Source organism: Balaenoptera borealis, assembly GCF_965194805.1.
Source record: "Balaenoptera borealis genome assembly, chromosome: 16".
NCBI classification, from domain to species: domain Eukaryota; kingdom Metazoa; phylum Chordata; class Mammalia; order Artiodactyla; family Balaenopteridae; genus Balaenoptera; species Balaenoptera borealis.
This window is the reverse complement of record NC_138872.1, coordinates 11,394,415-11,412,966: the sequence shown is the minus strand read 5'-3', so window position 1 is coordinate 11,412,966 and position 18,552 is coordinate 11,394,415. Positions and strand designations below refer to the sequence as shown.

Sequence of the window (18,552 nt, the reverse complement as noted above, 5' to 3'; positions counted from 1 at the left end):
GTCGTTCCTTAAAGTATAGTTGCACTGTGGAATCTAAATACCTATGATGAGCTTTTCACACTCTTTACACTCCTATGAGAATGAGAGTGAAAAAGGCAAATAATCTTGTGAACCCTGTGAAAGGGTCTTGGGGACCCCCAAGGATCCTTGGACCACACTTTGAGAACTGCTGAGTAGGATTAAGTACATGAGTTCAATTCCCATTTCCACTGCTTCCTGGCTGTGTGTCCTTGGAAAGGTCACTTTGCTTGTCTATGCCTGTTTCCTCATCTATAAAATGGTAATAACAAGACCTACCTTACTGCATGATAACAACACACGCTTGCTGCCAGGACTCATAAAAAGCACAGTGTAAAGGAAAGGACTTGTTCGTATCAGCCCTTCATCCTCACACATGCCTTCCTGCCACAGGGCCTTTCCACAAGCTATTTCCTCCTCCCCAAACCCCTTCTTCCTTGGCTTTGCCAAGGGAACTAACTTGTTATTACTCTTCAGCTCTCAGCTCAAGTGCTACCTCCTTCAGGAAGGCTTCTCTGACTTCCTTGAAATGTCAGACACCACAACAGAGGATTCCAGAGCATGGTTGACAACAGTTTATATTTTTTAGAATCATTAGCTGATTATCTGTCTCTGACCGGGCCATGGCCCAGGTTGATTGTTGCCCTCCGACATACTAGAACTTGTATGGAATGAATGTGGTTGAAAGAACATCTGTCATAAAGTGTCATCTGTACTGATACCTTAGTTTTTCCAGTCTTGGAATGGAAAAGTTGGGCTCTGACAAGTGCCCCCTCCCCAGTCCCCTACCTTCTCTGCCAACAGCTGGATTGCACCAAGGGCTGGGGGAGGCAAAGGTCCAGGCCCCAAAGCTGCAGGGCTCTCTCTGGGGACCCTGCCGCTACCTGGGCCCCCCTTTACATGGGGTGCCCTGGGGTCATGCCTCCCCTCCCCCAACAGTTCTTCCCTTTCTTCAGGTGGTTCCCTGCCCTGAGCCCACAGTAATCTCTCAAACTCCAGGCTGGCAAACATGCTGCTCCCCCTGTCCAAACATCCTGTTCCCTCTCCCACTCTCCCTTCAAGACTGGCTCAGTCAGGATTTCCTCTCCCCACCCCACGCCTGGACTGTGTCCCTGTGTCCCTGTCATCACAGCACAGATCACATTGCCTATTTGTTGTTCTTTCTCCATCCCCCTCCCCACCCAACCAGGCTGCACGTTTGTCAGGGAAGGGATTTTGTCATCTTTGCTTTTCCAGGATCGGGCATTGGACCTGGCATCCAGTACGTGTCTAACACATATTTGCTGACATGACGTGGAAGTGGAGTTTGGGAGGGATTTCTGTCATCAAAGGGGGTTGTATCAGTTAGTTTGGGGCTGTAGGTAATAGAAACTTAGGAGAGATTAACTGTAAAGGGATTTATTGGTTTCCATAAACAAAAAGCCTAGCAGAAGTGTGAGCTTCAGGCTTGGTTTGATCAGGACTCCAATCTTTTCCTCTGTGTTTCAACTGGTTCTGCCACTTCTGTGCGCTGATATTTTCCTCTAGCTGGTTTTCTTCGTGGTGTTAAAATGGGTACAGCAATTCCGGGCCTCAATCTATTCAGACGCAGAAGGTCTCCTTTTGAGTGGCTTCTAAGAGTACTTGGAATGCATCTTTTCCAGAAGCCCACAGTGTTGAGTTACCTCTAGAGACTCAATGGACCAAAGTGGTTACATGTCTGTCCTTGAGCCAGTAGCCATGACCAGAGGGTGAGATTTCGAAAATTAGCTTGGGATTGGAGTCAGGAGGACAGTCAGCTCCCCTCAAAAGGAGGGCTATAATAGAGAAGTGTGGTAGCCCCCAAAATTGGAGCAGTCACCAAGAGAAGAGTGAAGTGGCAAGAGAGTCAAAACATCCATTCCGGAACTTAATTATATTAAAATCTGGAGGAAAAAAGTTGTTCTTTGAGCAAAGACCAATCCAGGGAAAACACTGCCAAATGTCTAGATATTTCACCAGAACCCTGTATCAAAGGCAAGAAGATAACAGATTTTTCTGCTCTCTGATTGAATTCCATTGACTGAACCCCCGGCCAATTCACAAAGCTGCAAATGACCTTACTAAATATTTTTTAATGTGTTTCTTTTTTTCTGATTATGATAACAATACATGCTTGTTGTTAAAATATTTAAATAACGCAGAAAAGTATTTAAAACAGTGCTTCTCAAACGACTGCGGTTTTGTACCCCAGGAGACATGCAACAGTGTCCGGATACATTTTTGGTTGTTATGACTCGGGGGGTCAGGGGTGCTACTGGCATCTGGTGGGTAGAGGCCAGGGATGGTGCTAAAACATCCTGCAATGCCCAGGACAGTCCCCGGAAACAAAAAATTATCTGGCCCAAAATGTCAGTAGTGCCAAGGTTGAGAAACTGACTTAAATGAAAGGAAAAATTACTACTGAAAATTTTACCATCTAGAAATAAACACTGCCACCATTTTGGTAAACATCCTTTAGCATACACTCTTTAATATTCGTGCATGTGCACATACAACTTAGTACAAGTTAGATCATGCATGTGAAAAATTTTTTCTCTACAATATGTCGTGGCATCTCTCTATATTGCCATTTTATATTAGTATTTAATACAATTTTCAATATTTATTTAATACAATTTAATTTTAATACAGTATTTTATTGTTTACTTAATGAATCCTTTGTAGTTTGGCATTTCTGGGTTTTTCCCCAATCTTTCACTATGATAAACAATGCTGCAGTGAACACCCTTGTCCCTAGAGAATGCTTGGCTTATTACATCCTTAGGATAAGTGCCCCAAAGTTAGATTTCTGCGATGCTTTAAAATCCCTACCCATTGACCATTGTGGTATGCATTGCTATTCTATGCCAATCTGATAGGTGGAAAATGATAAATCATTGGCGCTTTTATTTGCATTTCCTTGACTACTGGCAGGGTGGATCTTGCTTTACACATATACCTGTCTTTTGTAATTCTTCACTTGTGAATAGTCAATTTTATAATAAGGTGTTTTCCTTTTCCTATTGTTTTGCAGAAACTCTGTATATTAAGGATATTAACCCTTTCTAAGAGTTCCATAATTGACTTCAGAAGCCTCTTTTCTTTCTGTCTACATTCTTTTTTTTTTTTTAAGTTCTCTTGTGCTTTCGAAGGATGTGCTTAATGTTCTGACAAGCGTTTCATGAATTACATTAGGAAATAACTTTTCTAACAAACCCATTTAACAACCGTTCTTTGTTCCCGCCTCCTGATAATGCTCAGAGCCACAGTGGCAGCCTTTGCCCAACTCCATGTCATTAACCCTTGATCTTTTCCTGCTGAACAGCAGATTGCTTTCCGGAGCTGGGAACACAGTTTCATTTTCACCTTCCCGCTGATGGAACTGTCGCTGACTCTGTGCCAGATGGCTGTTTACATAAGAAATGATTTGATTATATTGTACAACCAATGGAAGCCTTTCTCAGAATGAAGAAGCCAGAAACATATAATCAAAGACATTAACTGTGTGCAAAGAAACGCAGCCCACTCTAAATTTCCCACCAACCGTAATAACAGTTTTCCAGGGAAAAATAAGAACAGGGCTATGGTTTCCTACTAAAAATGTGTTAAGAGAAAGACTTTTAAATGGAGACTGTGGCTTTTAGCCCAGTTGCACTCTTGAATCACACCAGGCTTGCTCAAATCCCAGCTCTATAACTTACTATCTTTGTGACCTTGGGAAAGTCACTTACCTGCCCTGAACCTGTTTCTTCACTTATAAAATGGCTATAATAGTAATACCAACCTCAGAGGAAAATTGAGAAGATTAAATAAAACAATACATATGTAGCACTTTCTTAGAGTGTGTTCAGCCACAAGGACTAGAAGGTAAATGAAGATGGCAAAACAATGGAAGGGGAGTTCATAATTTCATCTAATAATGGTTGTTTAATTTGAAGGCATGAAGATGTAAATAAAAACTCACATCCTTTCCATCTTCCTGCTCTGCCATTCTCAGCAATTTATTGATGATTTTCCTCATGGTTTCAAGATGGCTGCTGCAGCGCCAGGCATCACACACAGACATGATAACATCAAGTAAAGAAGAGGAAAGGCATCTTCTTCCATGTGTCCCCTTTTATGAGGGAGACAGATGTTCCCAGAAGCCCCCTGAAGACTTCCCATTGACCAAGATTGCATCACATGCCCAATTTCAAACCAGTCACTGAAAAGGGAAGTGAGAATGACCATCATTGGTTTAGACCCATAATAACTCACTCTGAGGAGGGCAACTGTCCCTGAGCACCTGGGTAGATGTACATCCAACAAAACTGGACCCTGCTAGCTGAGAAGACGTGAGTGGGAAAGTACCATGTCTACCATGAGCGTAGTTCCTGAGATACAGTATGTGCCCCCGAAGCCAGCATTTGGCGAGCTCTGGCCTGGGAGTCCATGCATGGGATGACCACAGCTACAATTGGCCAGGGAGCCCCTCTGCAGCCAGACCCCTATATCCAACCACCCACTCACCATCTCCACTTGGAAGGCTCATAGGAACCTCACATCCAACATACCATATTTGAATTCAGGGTCTTCACTTCCAATTCCCTCCCCATCCTCATTCCTTCTCTGTTGTTTCCCACCTTGCTCAAGCCAGAAGCTGGCTGGCCCTGGAGATTGCCTGCTCTTCCTCACCATCTATGCCTGTATTTCTCAATCTTTACCAACACCTTTGTTTGACCCTCCTTGTTCTCCCTGCGGCCGTCTGGGCTCATATGCCTGTGCTGTTCCCTTGGCCTGGAACCTTTCCCACCGCTGTTCCTCCATCACCTTTCCCTGGGAAGCTCTTCTGACTCCCCCAAGTCAACCCCCACTTTATATCTCCTCACAGCCATGCATACCTCCCTGCATTGGCCTTATCATGCTTCGTGTTTATTTACATGGTTATTTGACTCATGTCTCACCCCACCAGGTTGCAAATTCCATAAGGATAGGAACCAAATCTGTTTTGTTCACTGATAATCCTCAGTGCCTGGCACGTAGCACAGCCTGTGTTTTTAAAAAAATAAATGAATAAATCCATTTCCCGCCCCGTAGCCATAGAGATCTTTCTAAGAAGCAAATCTAATCACCTCACCCTCCTGCCTCAAGCCTCCAGTGGCTCCCCTTTACCCTCAGGACAAAATTCAAAGGGCTTCACATGGCTTTTCCAGGCCCTTCAAGTAAATCCTGCCACCCATCCAGCCCCATTTTCACCTGTCCTCATTGTTCCCTGTGATCCAGCCACCCTCAGCTCCTTTAGGTGTCCTGAAAGCTCCATGTTCTCTCTTGCCTCCAGATTTACCCGTATGCTATGCATCTCCCTGGAAACTTTGTCTAGAAAAATCCATCTTCTCATTGTCAAGCCTCCATCTAAAAGTTGTCTCCTCCAGTAAGCCCTCCACACCTAACCCTGTCAGGCTGGGTTAAACTCCTCTGAGGCTTCCCCAACAACATGTGTTTACCCCTCTGTATAAGTCAGGCTACATCTGAGCTGCTATAACAGAGAGCCACAGTGGCTCAATGGGACAAAATTTAAATTCCAGCACAGAGGTGGAAGGTCCAAGTTTGGTGAGCTGGTTTAGTTCTGCAAGTTCATTCTAGAAACCCTGGTTCCTTCTGTCTAGTTGCTCTACTATCTTCATTCCACAGCTTCCACTGAAGTCCAAAATGGCTGCTTTAGCTCCTTCATCACACCTACATTCCAGTCAGCAGGAAGAGAGAAAGTGTTATTCCTTTTGAGGGCATGACCCAGAAGTGGTTTCACATCACTTCTACTCACATCCCATTGGCCAAAACTTGGTCATATGATCACACCTGACTGCAAAAGAGGCTGGGAAGTATAATCACTCTTTTGGCAGTGTGTGCCCTGATAGCACCCCCAAATTCTCTCATTATGAGGAAAAAGATGATGGAGGTTGGTGGACACTGGTAGTCCCTGCCACCCTCACCCTCAGCGTCGAGCACAGTGTTATCTGGTTCCTCATCCGTCAGCCCAGCCAGACTGTAAGCTCTTTGAGGACAGGGACCATGTATGGTCGTCACTGTTGCATCCGCAGCAACTATCACTGTGCCTGGCACGTGGCAGATGAGAATGAACAGCAGAGGCTAAAGTGCAAGCTGGAGAAACTGAGGCAGGCCCTAGTTCAGTTTCACACACACGTTTCCTGGGTGCCTATTACACGTAAGATCCTGGGGCTCACAGCCTGGTTTAGATGGCTGGGGGCAGTGAGGCCGGCCTGGCCCAGCAGTATCCCAACCAGTACTGGGTCTGCAGCTGCAAGACCCCCACCTGATGTGGGAGCTGAGGAGCCCCAGGGACTGATTCAGAAACAGGGCAGAGTCCCCAGCCCGAGGGAGGAGGCCCCATGAGTGCCCACAGGTGGAACAGGCCCTGAACCCTGATCCCACCTGGCCCTGGGCTCACTGTCCTTCCTGCCCTGCCCCAACTTTATCTGGACTTGGGCCCAGCCCTGAGCACCTGCCTTCCCTACTCTCCTGAGAGAGGGCTGGGGATGGGGCTCCCCTCCCCGTGGGCAGCCCAGAAGCCTTGCTGTGGGATAGGCCTGATAGGAGCACTGCAGATTTGAGTCCTAGAATCAAGGGGTATCTTAGGAAGGAAGAGAGAAAACGCTCCCCTGACCCTCCACCCTAAGTGCTGTGACCTGGGATCAAGAGAAGCAGGCTTAGCTCAGAGAACCCTGGGTTCGAGTCCCAGCTTGATGCTTTCCAGCTGTGTGGTTGCACCTCAGCTTCCCTATCTGTGAAATGCGCATCTGCAGCCCAGGTTGGCTTCTCAGGGTTGGTATAAGACTCAAGTGGGGAAAGGGATGTGAAGGCGCTTTGAGGCGTTGGGTCCTGTAGAGAAAAGTTGGTTATTAGTGTTGTTAAGATCAGTGTTATTTATAGGGTACCAGCAGGCAGAGGCCTGGAGAAGTGGGCAAACTATAAGCCAGTGTACCATCTGCAGGGTATGGTGCAGAGTGAGACCTCCATGTTTGGTGAGTGGAGGAATCCTGTCTCTCCCCAGCTAAAACCTGTCCACTGACTTCTCACTGCACATTAGACTACAATAGAACTCCTGTCCTTGTTGGCCAAGGCTCCACGTGGTCCACCCCCATCTCCTTACCTCCCTGACCTTGAGTCTCACCTCTGTCCCTCCCCTGATCACTCTGTCCTAGCCACTCTTGCTCCTTGCTGTTCCTCCGAGGTATCCAACTGGCTCCAGCTTCATCACCTTCGTACTTGCTGTTCCCTCTGCCTGGATCTCCCTTCTCTGCTGCTCCGGCTTCTCCTTCTGCTTCAGCCTCTCCTTCTGCTCTCCACTTAGATGTCACCTCCTTGTTCTCCCAAAGAGCAACCACCCACCCGGGTGTCTACCACATTGCGCCGTCTGATTGACTTCCCAGCACTGATCAGCGTCATCGTAGGCACATTGTTCTTGTTCATTCATTCGTTTGCTCATTTCTTCTCTGTCTCCTCCAGTTGACCACATGGACCGTTGTCTGTCTTGTTCTCCACTGTATCCAGAGCCTAACACAGGGCCTGGCACATAGGAGGTGCTCAGTAAGTATCTGTTGACTAAATGAGTACATACGAAGTGAGGAAGGGCAGTCGGACTAACTTTTATTGAGCACCTACTACATGCCAGCCACATTCACTATTGCCTTCAAGACTCATAACATCACTGCCAGATCAGAATTATTATCCCCACTTCACAGTTGGGGAAACTGAGTTTCAGAGTAAAGAAATGAGTCTACTGAGGTCACTCCAATAGAAGGGGGCAGGTGATGGATCTGATGCCAAGCCTCAGACTGGGGGAAATATTTGCAACCTAAACACAAAAATCTTGACGGTATTAGTAGGTTCTTGGGTGTACACATCTATCAGGGCTCATCAACTGTACACTTTAAGTTGGAGGCTCTCAACTGGGGATCATTTTGCCCCCAGGAGACATTTGGAAATGTCCTGACACTTTTGTGGTTGTCATGACTGGGAAAATGTGCAGCTGACATCTGGGGGTAGAGGCCAAGAGTGCTGCTAAACATCTTGCAATGCACAGGAAGGCCCCAAACAAAGAATTATCTGACCCAAAATGTCAATAGGACCGGGATTGAAAAACCTCGCCTTAAATGGATGCAGTTTATGGTACATAAATTATACCTCAATAAAGTTGATTTAAAAAAAAAAAGATTTGGGGACTTCTCTTGCGGTCCAGTGGTTAAGACTGCGCTTCCACTGCAGGGGGCACAGGTTCAATCTCTGGTCAGGGAACTAAGATCCCGCATGCTGCGCGGTGCGGCTAAAAAAATTTTTTTAATTACAAAATAAGAAAATTAAAAAAAAAGATTTGTAGCCCAAATCAGAAAGGAAAAAAAAAACCAAAACCAAATCAGTGAGAGACAATGCCAGATAATTTTAAAAGGCAAATTAACACATCAGAAAATATAAATAGCCAATACATAAATGATAAGGGGATTCACCTCAATACTAATCAAGGAAATGCAAATTGTAACATAAATAATAATTATTTCCCCATCACACGGGAAAAAAAATTTAAGTGATAATATCCTGTCTGGTGACCGTGAGCGAGGCAGTTCCTCTCGTACAGGGTGGGAGGGAATGTAAACTGGCAAAGCCCCAGTGTTGATTTGGGAACACTTCCTGACATTTTAAACGGACGTGCCCGTCTACCCGCAGTTCCAGTTCCACTTTGTAGAAGCGCACAGCGGGCATGAAGAGTGCTTCATGAGGAGGTTCACTGAGGCATTGTTTCAAATAGTGAACATTTTTAGGGGAAGCTAAATATCCGTGAACATGGGATGAGGTAAATAAACTGTGGTACATCCATCCCGTGGAGTTCTATGCAGCAGGTTGAAATAATGGTAAGGCGAATCTCTAAATGCATAATTTTAGGTGGCAAAAAAAAAGCAAGCCAAGAAATCACATTTATAATCTGTTTCTATTCAGATCACACAAAACAAATCTGCGGCAGGTACCATCATTCAGCATCCATCACCCCTTTCTTCTCACTAATAAGACCCCAATTTTGAATGGGACAGCAATGGGCCAACGCAAAATTATCACATACCCGGCCCACCTTGCAGGCACACGGGTGCAGTAGGGTGGCCATGTGACCCAATTCTGGTCAGTGAGATGTAAATACAAATCTACCAGGTAGGGCTCTGAGAAAGCCACCGTGTTTTTGATCTAAGAGGGGGACTTGGCCCATGTCTTGCCCCTTCTCTGCCCTTCTCCTGGGCTGAGCATAGGATGCCAGGCAATGAAGCAGCCCTCTTGAGCCGTGAGTTTGAAAGTCACGTACCAAAGTGGGATTCAAGGAAGCTGGTCATTGGTGACGTCCCTGAACGAGTCCACCTCTGGACTTCTTTTTACACAAGAAAAATGGAACCTCTAGCTGGCAAAGCCACTGGAGTCTGTGACTTGTTACTTGCAGCCAAACCCAATCCTAGAGATACTATTAACTCACCGTAGGGAGTGTGTCGCTTGAGTCTTTTGCAACAGAACTATCTTTAAGTATTATTAAGTTAGAAGTTTTTAAAATTAAAATATAAATCAAATATTGCCCATCTGGCTAGAGTCTGCGGCCCCTTGATGTTCCTTTTCAAAATGTGTTTGCCGACTGGCTCAAGTTCTTCTGAAGTGGGAAAAAATGCCAAGGGGAAATGGAGGTGCACCAAGAGGCTTTCCCCTGACTGCCCGAGGGGGCGGCTGGGGTGTTGACTTCATGGAGAAAACTCCCTCCATTTTCCTGATAAGAGGACTCAGGCTGTGTCTCTGACCCCAGAAGGGAGGCTCAGGGGTCAGTCTGGGCTGTCCCCCCTTCACAACTGAACACCGTGGCCCTCTAGCTCAGACATGCAAGCCCCCAGGCAGTGGCCTGGCCAACTCTCCCATTTGTTTGTCCTCCTCTTCCCAGAAGCAGGGTGCTCCCTTTATCTGGGGCCAAAGACCCCCCGGGGAAGGGATGGAATGTCATCTGTCATCACGAGGTTGATGAGTCATCTCCTACTGGCTGGAGGCCACAGCCAACCTGACCTCTCCCTTTTGCCCACCCCCACCCCCAGCCTTCCCTTGCGGGTGGGGAAGAATGGGCGTATTGCCTTACAAGTCATAACGGTGACAGCCACCATCTCTGGAACCAGGCTCTGGGAGGTTAAGGACACAGCTTGGGACTCAGACCCCTGGGTTCAAATCCTAGCTCCAACATGTCCTAACCTGGTGGCCTGGGGAAGTCAGCGAACCCCTCCTGATCCCCATTCGTGCATTCAGTAAACATTTATTGAGCAAGCACTCTACACCAAATCCAGAGGTGCTGAGGATGCTGCAATGGACACCCCAGAAACAGTCCTGCCCTTGTGGGGCACAGTGGGTAGAGATATTCTAAATTAATAATGATAAGAATGTTAATAAAACTCCACCTGTCGGTTGGTGATGGGTGCCATGGAGAGAAGGGGACCAAGGTGTGCTGATGAAGGGGGCCTTGTTCATTTAAACGGGTGGCCAAGGAAGGCCCTGAATACATTCACATCTGAGCAAAGATCTGAAGGAGGCGAGAAAGGACCCGCATGCTTATCTCTGGGAAGAGAGTCCAAAGCAGAGGGAACCGCAAGTACAAAGGCCCTGGGGCTGCAGAGTGCTTGGTGTGTTCCAAGAGCAGGGAGCAGGCCAGTGTGGCTGGAGGGGAGTGGTCAGAGAGGCAAGGCAGGGGTCGACTGTGCAGGACATACAGGCCACTGCCAGGACCTTGTCTTCTACTCTGGCTAACATGGGAGCCACGGCAGGGTGTTGAGCATAGGAGAGACGTGATCTGACTTCCATCGGGTACAGAGAAATGGCGGAATGGGGGAGATAGTTTAGAGAACGCTGCAATAATCCAAGCAAGTGCTTGGTGACTCACACCGGGATGGGGCTGTGGAAGCAGGGGGAAGTGATCAGATCCAGAGGGCTTCTGAAGGCTGATGGATGCGAAGTGGGGCAGCAGAGGTTGGAGAAAGAGAGGAGTTGGTGAGGACACTAAGGTTTTGGGCCTGAGTCCCTGGAAAGACAGAGGTGGCATTTTCTGAAGTGAAGAAGACTACAGGAGGGGCGGGGTCATGCAGGGAGGTGAAGAAGTTCAGTTTCCTACCTGGAGGCTGAGTTCAGTCAGGCATGTGCAGTCGCAGCTGGATATTCCAGCCTGAGTTCAGGTGAAACATTCTGGCAGGAGATGTATGTTTGGAGATTTTTAGCATGGAGGTGGTATTTAGAGACTTGCTTTCTTCATCTGTAAAATGGGAATTGAACAGCATCTGCCTTGCAAGGTTGCTGTGAGCCTGGGTTAAGCATTGAGAGGCCCCAGGCAGGTAGCAAAGTGAAGGTAAATGTCTGTGCTAGTAATTCCACACCCGTCTCACTGAATCCTCCTGAGGTCACTATCCTCGTCATCATCTTTGATTTTATAGACAAGGAAATGGAAGCTCAGAGAAGTTAGGTGACTGATCCAGCAAACGGCATAGCCGGGATTCAAAGGCTGACTTTAGAGGCCTGCTCTTGACCTTGCCTCCTGTTGCCTGCATTCCCAGCACCAGGCCCTTGGATCCTAAACTGACCAGACTGGGTGGGTGGGGGGGGTGGTGGTGGTGGTTCCCAGTTGAGCAGGAAGATGACCATGAGTGGAAATGCCTCCAGGTAAGACGGGACCTGAGCCTGCCCGACTAGAGGCCCCAGGTGCGTAGAAGGAGGGCTGGCAAGATGGTGTAGACTTGTGGTTAAGAGAAGCACGTAGTACTAGGTCACCTGAGTCCAGATTCAGCTCCATTCCTCGCTAGCTGCGTGGCCCTGGAGATAGGACGCATCCTCCTTGTGCCTGTTTCCCCACTTGTGAAAGAGGATAACAGAGATTGTTGGGAGGACTGAATGGGTTGATTCATGCAAAGTATTTAGAGCAGGCCCAGGAATTTAGTAGGTGCCTCATAAATGCAGGCCACTGTCGTCACTGTTGTGGCTCCAGCTCGGTTTCCATTAAGCATGCACTCCCAGCGCCGGGGCCTCCTGCCATGACCGTGTCTCCATCTGTCCCTTGCTCAGCGTTGCTCGCCTGCCTTGGCCACTGTGAGCTCTGTGTCTTTGGGTTTCTCGCCCTGAGCCTGCATTTCCTCCTGCCCCGAAGTGGGGACAGTGATGACGACCTGGGGTGGGATTAACAGATACGGTGCCTGCGAAAGACACTAGGTTAGAACTGGGATTGGCTCAAAGTCTGTGCTCAGTGTGTGCAGACGTTCACAACAGCCAGAAACTCAGACCCCATCCCCCGGAGGCTGGATAAACAAGCTCTGGAACATTCTCACAGTGGAACACTTCTCAGCCATAAAAAGAACCCGCTACTGATGCTTGCAAAAGCACAGTGGATCTTGCAGGTGTTACGTTGAATGTAAGAAGCCAGATGCAAAACAGCACATACCGTGTGATTTCCTCTATATGAAACTCTGGGTGAAACAACACTAACCTATGATGTGAAACAGGATGACCTGTGATGACAAAGCAGAGATCAGTGGTTACCTGGGGCTGAAGTAGTGGAGGGTTGTTTGGAAAGGAGCATGAGGGAACTTGGTCGTAGAAATGTTTGTATCATGTTTTAGGTGGGTGATTCTTGAGTGCATCCGTCAGATCTCATCAAATGGAACCCATAAACATCTGTGTATTTTATTGTGTGTTCGTTATTTCCCACTTATTTTAAAAGGTAGAAAAATTTTGTTGTCATTGTCATAAACGTATTATTGTTTCTCTGTTGTATGGCCACTAAGACCCTCCAAAGCCCCCATTTCCCTGCCCCTGGTGCTGTCAAAGTCCTCTGGCACATGAGGGAATGGCCTGGCACTGCAGAAAGAGCCCTTGGACCCAGGTACAAACCTGCCTCTTCCTTGCTGTCTGCCTCAGGCGGGTCATTTAAACCTCGGTTTCCCTATCTGTTAAATGGGGCTAATACTGGTGCCCTGCTCCTGAGATTGTTGCTGGGATTCAGAGAGGTGTGAGGTGCAGAGGCCTTGGATAGTGGAGGCTCACGAAAACAAACAAACAAACAACACAGAGAAGCTGGGAGAGGGTGGGGTGGCTGAGGTCTGGAGCCAGACCACTGGGGGGGGCAATTCCTGCTCTTTGGGCTAGTCCCCTAACTCCTCTGTGCCTCAGTTTCTTTATTTGTAAAACTAAGATGATGATAACACCTATCAATAGGGCTGTTGTTTGAGGGTTTAAGGAGATAATCCACAGTGAGTTAGGACAGTGCTTGGCACACAGTAAGTCCTCCGTGAATATCAGTCATTGTTGTCCTTATTTTCAGGGATGGGAGGAAAGGTGCTCGCAACCTCGGGGGCTAATTCAGAGAGCCCAGTACCCAGAATTGTGGCCCCAGCCAGGGTCACGGTGCCCTGCGGGTGGAGGAACGGGCAGCCCAGCCTCAGGGGACCTGGGTCACGGAGCCGCCAGGCAGGTCCTGGGCTCCTCGGGTCAGCCCCCCGCGGTTGGGACAGATCGCTTCCTTCCTCTGTTCTAGGTGCCACGCAGGCCCAGAAACCGCCTGATGTAAGCAGGCCGGCCTGCCCTCTGATGGGGAGGAAGTGGGCGGGTGCCCGGGGCACAGATGAGCCGGGCAGACGTGCCCCGAGGCGGTGCAGTCAGGCTGATGTGGGCATCACACACCCGCTGCTTACGGAGCTGGCCCTGGCCCTGTGTGCTCCCGCTGAGCGGCTTCGGGGTGGCCCAGGGTCAGAGTGGAGAGATCCAGGGTGGGCCGGGGTCAGGGCATGTGGTCTGTCCCTAGTCCTCTAAACACAGCCAAGGACCGGCTCTTGGGGGCCTTGGCCGGCGGGAAGGGTGGGAGGTGTGTGTCCCAGGAGGCGTGGCTGGGGGCGTCTGGGGGGATCCACTGTGTGCGAGTGTGTGTGGGTGACTGTGTAAGGGTGTGTGAGCGAGTGAACGCATGGCTTTAAGAAGGTGAATGAGTGTGCGTATGTGTGTGCACGCGTGTGTGACTGCGTGTGTGTGGGTGTGAGTGAGTAGTTATCTGTGTGCTGTGTGTGAGGGTGCCGGGTGGGGAGCTGCGTCTATTGCTGAGTGTGCAAACATGCTCGGGCATGTGAGCATGCGTCTGGGTGTGTGAATGACAAAATGAGTGTGTGTGTTTAATTGTATGCGTGTGTGTGTGTCCCCGGGTCTGGATCTCGAGGTCAGGGTGTGTCTGAGTTTGTGCGCGACGGCGTGTGTATCCCTGACTCTGTTGCGTGTGTGTGTGTGTGTGCGCGCGCGCGTGCGCGCACTATTTCACTATTGTGAGAAGTTTTGCAAGGAACCACTTTTGCATACAGAGCTTGGCTCCCTTGCACGAGAATGTTCATGAATGGATGGGGTCAGTGGATTGACGCACTTAGAATCTTAAAGTAGCCAAGGAGTTCCCAGGAAGGAAGGAGGAGGTGTGGTCTTCACACTGAGCACTGACCAATCAGAACAGCTGCCAGCTGCCAATACCCGGGCCAGCCGAACCAGCCTTGATGACGCCAACTTCTGATCCCAACAGCAGCATCCAAGAAAGGCTTGAGTTGGGGGCATTCTGAGGCAGCCCCCAAACCAAACCAGCAAATGGTCAGCCTTTTTATCAGTCAATAATAGTAGCAAACATTTACTCATTCATTCAACCACCAGTATTTCCTGAGCAACTGCAGTGTCCCAGGCGCAGTTCCCGACACTGGAGATGCAGCCAAGAACAAGATGGACAAAAGTCCCTTTGCTGGTGGCACTAACATACTAGTGGGACCAAGCAGGCAATAAAAAAGTGAACAGCAGATGGAGAGGGTTAATTGGTGGTAAGTGCTGTAGCTAAAAATAAAATAGGAGAGGTAGATAGAGAACAACAGATGGGTTTGCTGCTTTGAAAAGGTTGGTCAGCTAAGACTTCAAAGGGAAGGTAACGTTGGAGTGAAGACCTGAAGGAGGTGAGGGGTGAGTTATGGGGTTATCTAAGAGAGGAGCATTCCAGGCAGAGGGCACAGCAAGTGCAAAGGCCCTGGGGTGAGCACATGCTTGGCTTATTCAAGAAAGAGAAAAGATGACGATGTGGATTTAATGTGTGTGTGTGTGTGTGTGTGTGTGTGTGTGTGTGTGTGTAACTGATTATAAAAGCAAAGAGTGCTCCTGGAAAGATCAAACAATAGAGAATGAATAAAGGGGAAACTGAAAATCGATAGTAACTGGAGTGGGGGGAGGGGGAGATGGAATAAGTGTCAGGGTGTCTGTTGCACAGTTCACTTGATAATCAAAGTAATTTTCCATTTTGACAAGGCAGCATCAAAACAGTGCAGCTGCATCTCAACCGCGGCAAAATGCCATGTTTATGGCTCTCACCCCAGCCCCAAGCCCAGCCAGGCACATAGTAGGCGCTTGCTGAAGGGAGTCTCTGCCTTCCATGTCCTCCTAGTTCCCTGCAGCCTGAGGGGGAGAGGAAAGATGGGTGTAAACCCCCCAATGTAGAAACTTAGCCCCCAGTCTCCGTGGGCTGCCTGCCCGGCCCCCAGTGGCCCCAGAACGACAGCGTCACCTCTCTCCGCTCCTGCTTTTATGAGCTGTGAAGGAGGCTTGTCCCACATTGCACAATTGCCCCTTAATCGCTCTTTCCTCTCAGTTATGAATTATGTCATGGATACGGTCGCTCACGTTATTAAACTTGCACAGAGGCCTTATCGTCTGGATGCCAGCCAGCAACCCGGCCTGACCTACTTTCCCACCGGCTTTCAAAATCTCCTCCCTCCTCCTCTTGCTGGACTTTTCCTAAGGAGCTTTCTCTGTGCCCAAAAACTTGCCTCTAAAAATAAAAACTAGAACGAGGTGGGTGGGGCACAGCTGGCCTCACGAAGGCCTGAGGCTGACAGCAGCCCCCGTGATTGTGACCAAGCTCCTCCCCACCTAGAACTTTCCTCAGGCAGCCTGTCCTTGGGACTCAGGCTTCCTATCAGGACAGGCTGTGACACAAGCCACAGTCAAGGGTGCCCTGGCCCTTGTTTCTCAGTCGTGGATGGGAGGACTGACTTTGGAGCCAGGTAAACCTGGGTTGAATTGTGACTCTGCCTCTAACCAGCTCATGCATGCATTCATTCATTCATTCGCCCCACGGTTATTTATTGAGTATGTTATAAACTGAATGCTGTCTGTGTGCTGGGTGCTGGGGATATAGCAGAGAATATACTAGATAGTATCAGAGAATGGGTTCCCCCCCCCTCACAGAGCTTATGACCTAGTGGGTAGAGATAGGCACAAAACAAATAATTGTAAAATAAGAGCAATGAAAATAAATGAAAATGAGACAATGGGGTGGGCTAGATAGTGATGGGAACACCCTTAACTAAGATGGTCTGGGGGCGTCTCTCTGAGGAGGGGGTCATTTAGGCCAAGACCCAAATGATGAGAAGAACCAAGTCTGGGAAGCAGTGCCAGGTAAGGGTGAGGTAAGCGAGTGACCCAGGGTTCAAAATGTGAGCGGGGCTCAGTCTCAGGTTCGTTCAGGGGCAGGTTGGCCGATCAGGAGGTTGCCTCCTTAACGTTTTCACCCTGGGCATCTCGCTTGCCTCAACCTAGTCCTGGACCTACTGGGAAGGAAAAGACTCCAGGTAGGGGAGCAAGTGCAAAGGCCCCAAGGTTGGGAGTGAGCCTGGTGTGATGGGGCAGAGAAAGCCGGGGAAGAGTGGGGTTGGGAGATGAAATCAGAAAGGTGGGTGGCGGGTAGGTGACAGAGGTCCTGGAAGGCTGCGTGGTGAGGATTCAGTGAGAGACAGGCACATATTTTGAAGGTAGAGCCAAGGGTACTTGAAGGTAAGCTGATATTTGCAGGGGAGGTGGGGAGGAATCAGGACCGACTCCTGGGCTGGGTGGATGGTGGTTCCTTGACTGATCTAGAGGAGACTGGCAAGTGCTTCATCTCCCTGAGTTTCTTTCCTTCATCTGAGATGTTGGGATAATAATACCAACCTCCCCAGACACTATATCACACTTAGCTGAAAGCCTGGCACATAGTGAACGCTCTTCTGACGGCTCAGCCGGGCTTAGTGACTTACCTGGAGTCACCCGGCAAGTTAATGACACAGCCTAAACCAGAACCCAGACCCTGCACTCCAGAACGTGTTGCAGCAGGCAGGGCTGGGCCTTGGTACACAGCTCTCCAGATACGCAACCTCCCAGCCAAAGAGGCCTCAGCAGCCGAGGCCGAATTTTTCTTTTTTTTTCTTTCTCAATTGTGCTTATGCGTGGGGTTGTTCATCTAACTTGGCTGAAGCTAGAGGCCTGGGCCTGTAAACATATCCTTTTAATTATTCCACAAATGAGACATGCTCATAGAATAAAAGTGGAAAAATGCAAATAAGCAAAAAATAAATAAATAAAGCAAAAAAGCAGAAAGAGAGAGAGAGAGAGACAAAAACAGAGACAGAAACAAAAAGAGAGAGAACAAATCAAGCATCTAAATTAGCACATGTGTACCAAGATGCATACATAAAGAACTAAAGGCCTTCATTGCAGGATTCTTTGACACAGTAAAAGACTGGAAGCAACCTGAGTATCCAAGAATAGGAACCTTTTTTTTGTTGTTTTTAGTATCCCATTTTCTTTATTTTTTTCTTTTCTTGTTTTTTAAAAATTAAAATATAGTTGATTTACAATATTATATTATTTCAGGTGTACAACATAGTGATTCAATATTTCTATACATTATACTCCATTTAAAGTTATTATAGAATATTTGCTATATTCCCTGGCTGTACAATATATCCGTGTATCTTATTTATTCTATACATAGTACCTTGTACCTCTTAGTCAAGAAAAAGGGCCTTTTTAGCCAAATAAATTAAATAGTATTTCAATATCATGTAGCCACTGAAGTCAATGAAGCAGACCTCTGAGTACTGATTTGGAAAAACTGCCAAGATGTAACATTAACCAAGAAAAACAAGATGCAAAACAGTGATTATAGGATGCTACAATGTGTGTGTGTGTGTGCGCACGTGTGCGCGCGTGCGTGTGTGTGTGTGTGTTTTGCAAGGTAAGACGGGGCAATATGTGTACAGATATATACTGCGAGACGCACAGACCATCTCTCTGGGAGACAAGACCCTGTATTTTCCAGGAAGAATGGCAAGTCAGAGACGGGAGGGAGGTGACTTTCTGTTCCTTTTGCACTGTTAGAGAGCTTTTGGTTTTGGTTTTGTTTTGCTGTGTGCGTGCCTGTCATCTGCGAAACATTTTAGCAAAGTTTGAAAGATCAGAGACTCCCCTCTTGGTCTCAGAGATTTTCCCAAAGGCCTTGGGATAATCTAGGCTGGTGTTTCCTAAAAGCCTCCCGCAAACCCAGGATTGCAGTGAGGTGCCAGTGGGCCATGGGGCTTGGGGAGGAGGCTGCAGGCCTCCTGACCCTCCTCTCTCTGAGCAGTTTCTCTTTTATCTTTTTTATAGGTTGGACACGTTAAGAGTTCAGTT

At 48.1% G+C, this 18,552-nt stretch overlaps 1 long non-coding RNA gene across 1 annotated transcript in view; it reads right to left on the bottom strand.

The window, feature by feature from the left end:
- The window catches only part of LOC309613789, a 60,767-nt gene that overhangs the window by 26,748 nt on the left and 15,467 nt on the right, over positions 1-18,552 (bottom strand). The window lies entirely within an intron of this gene.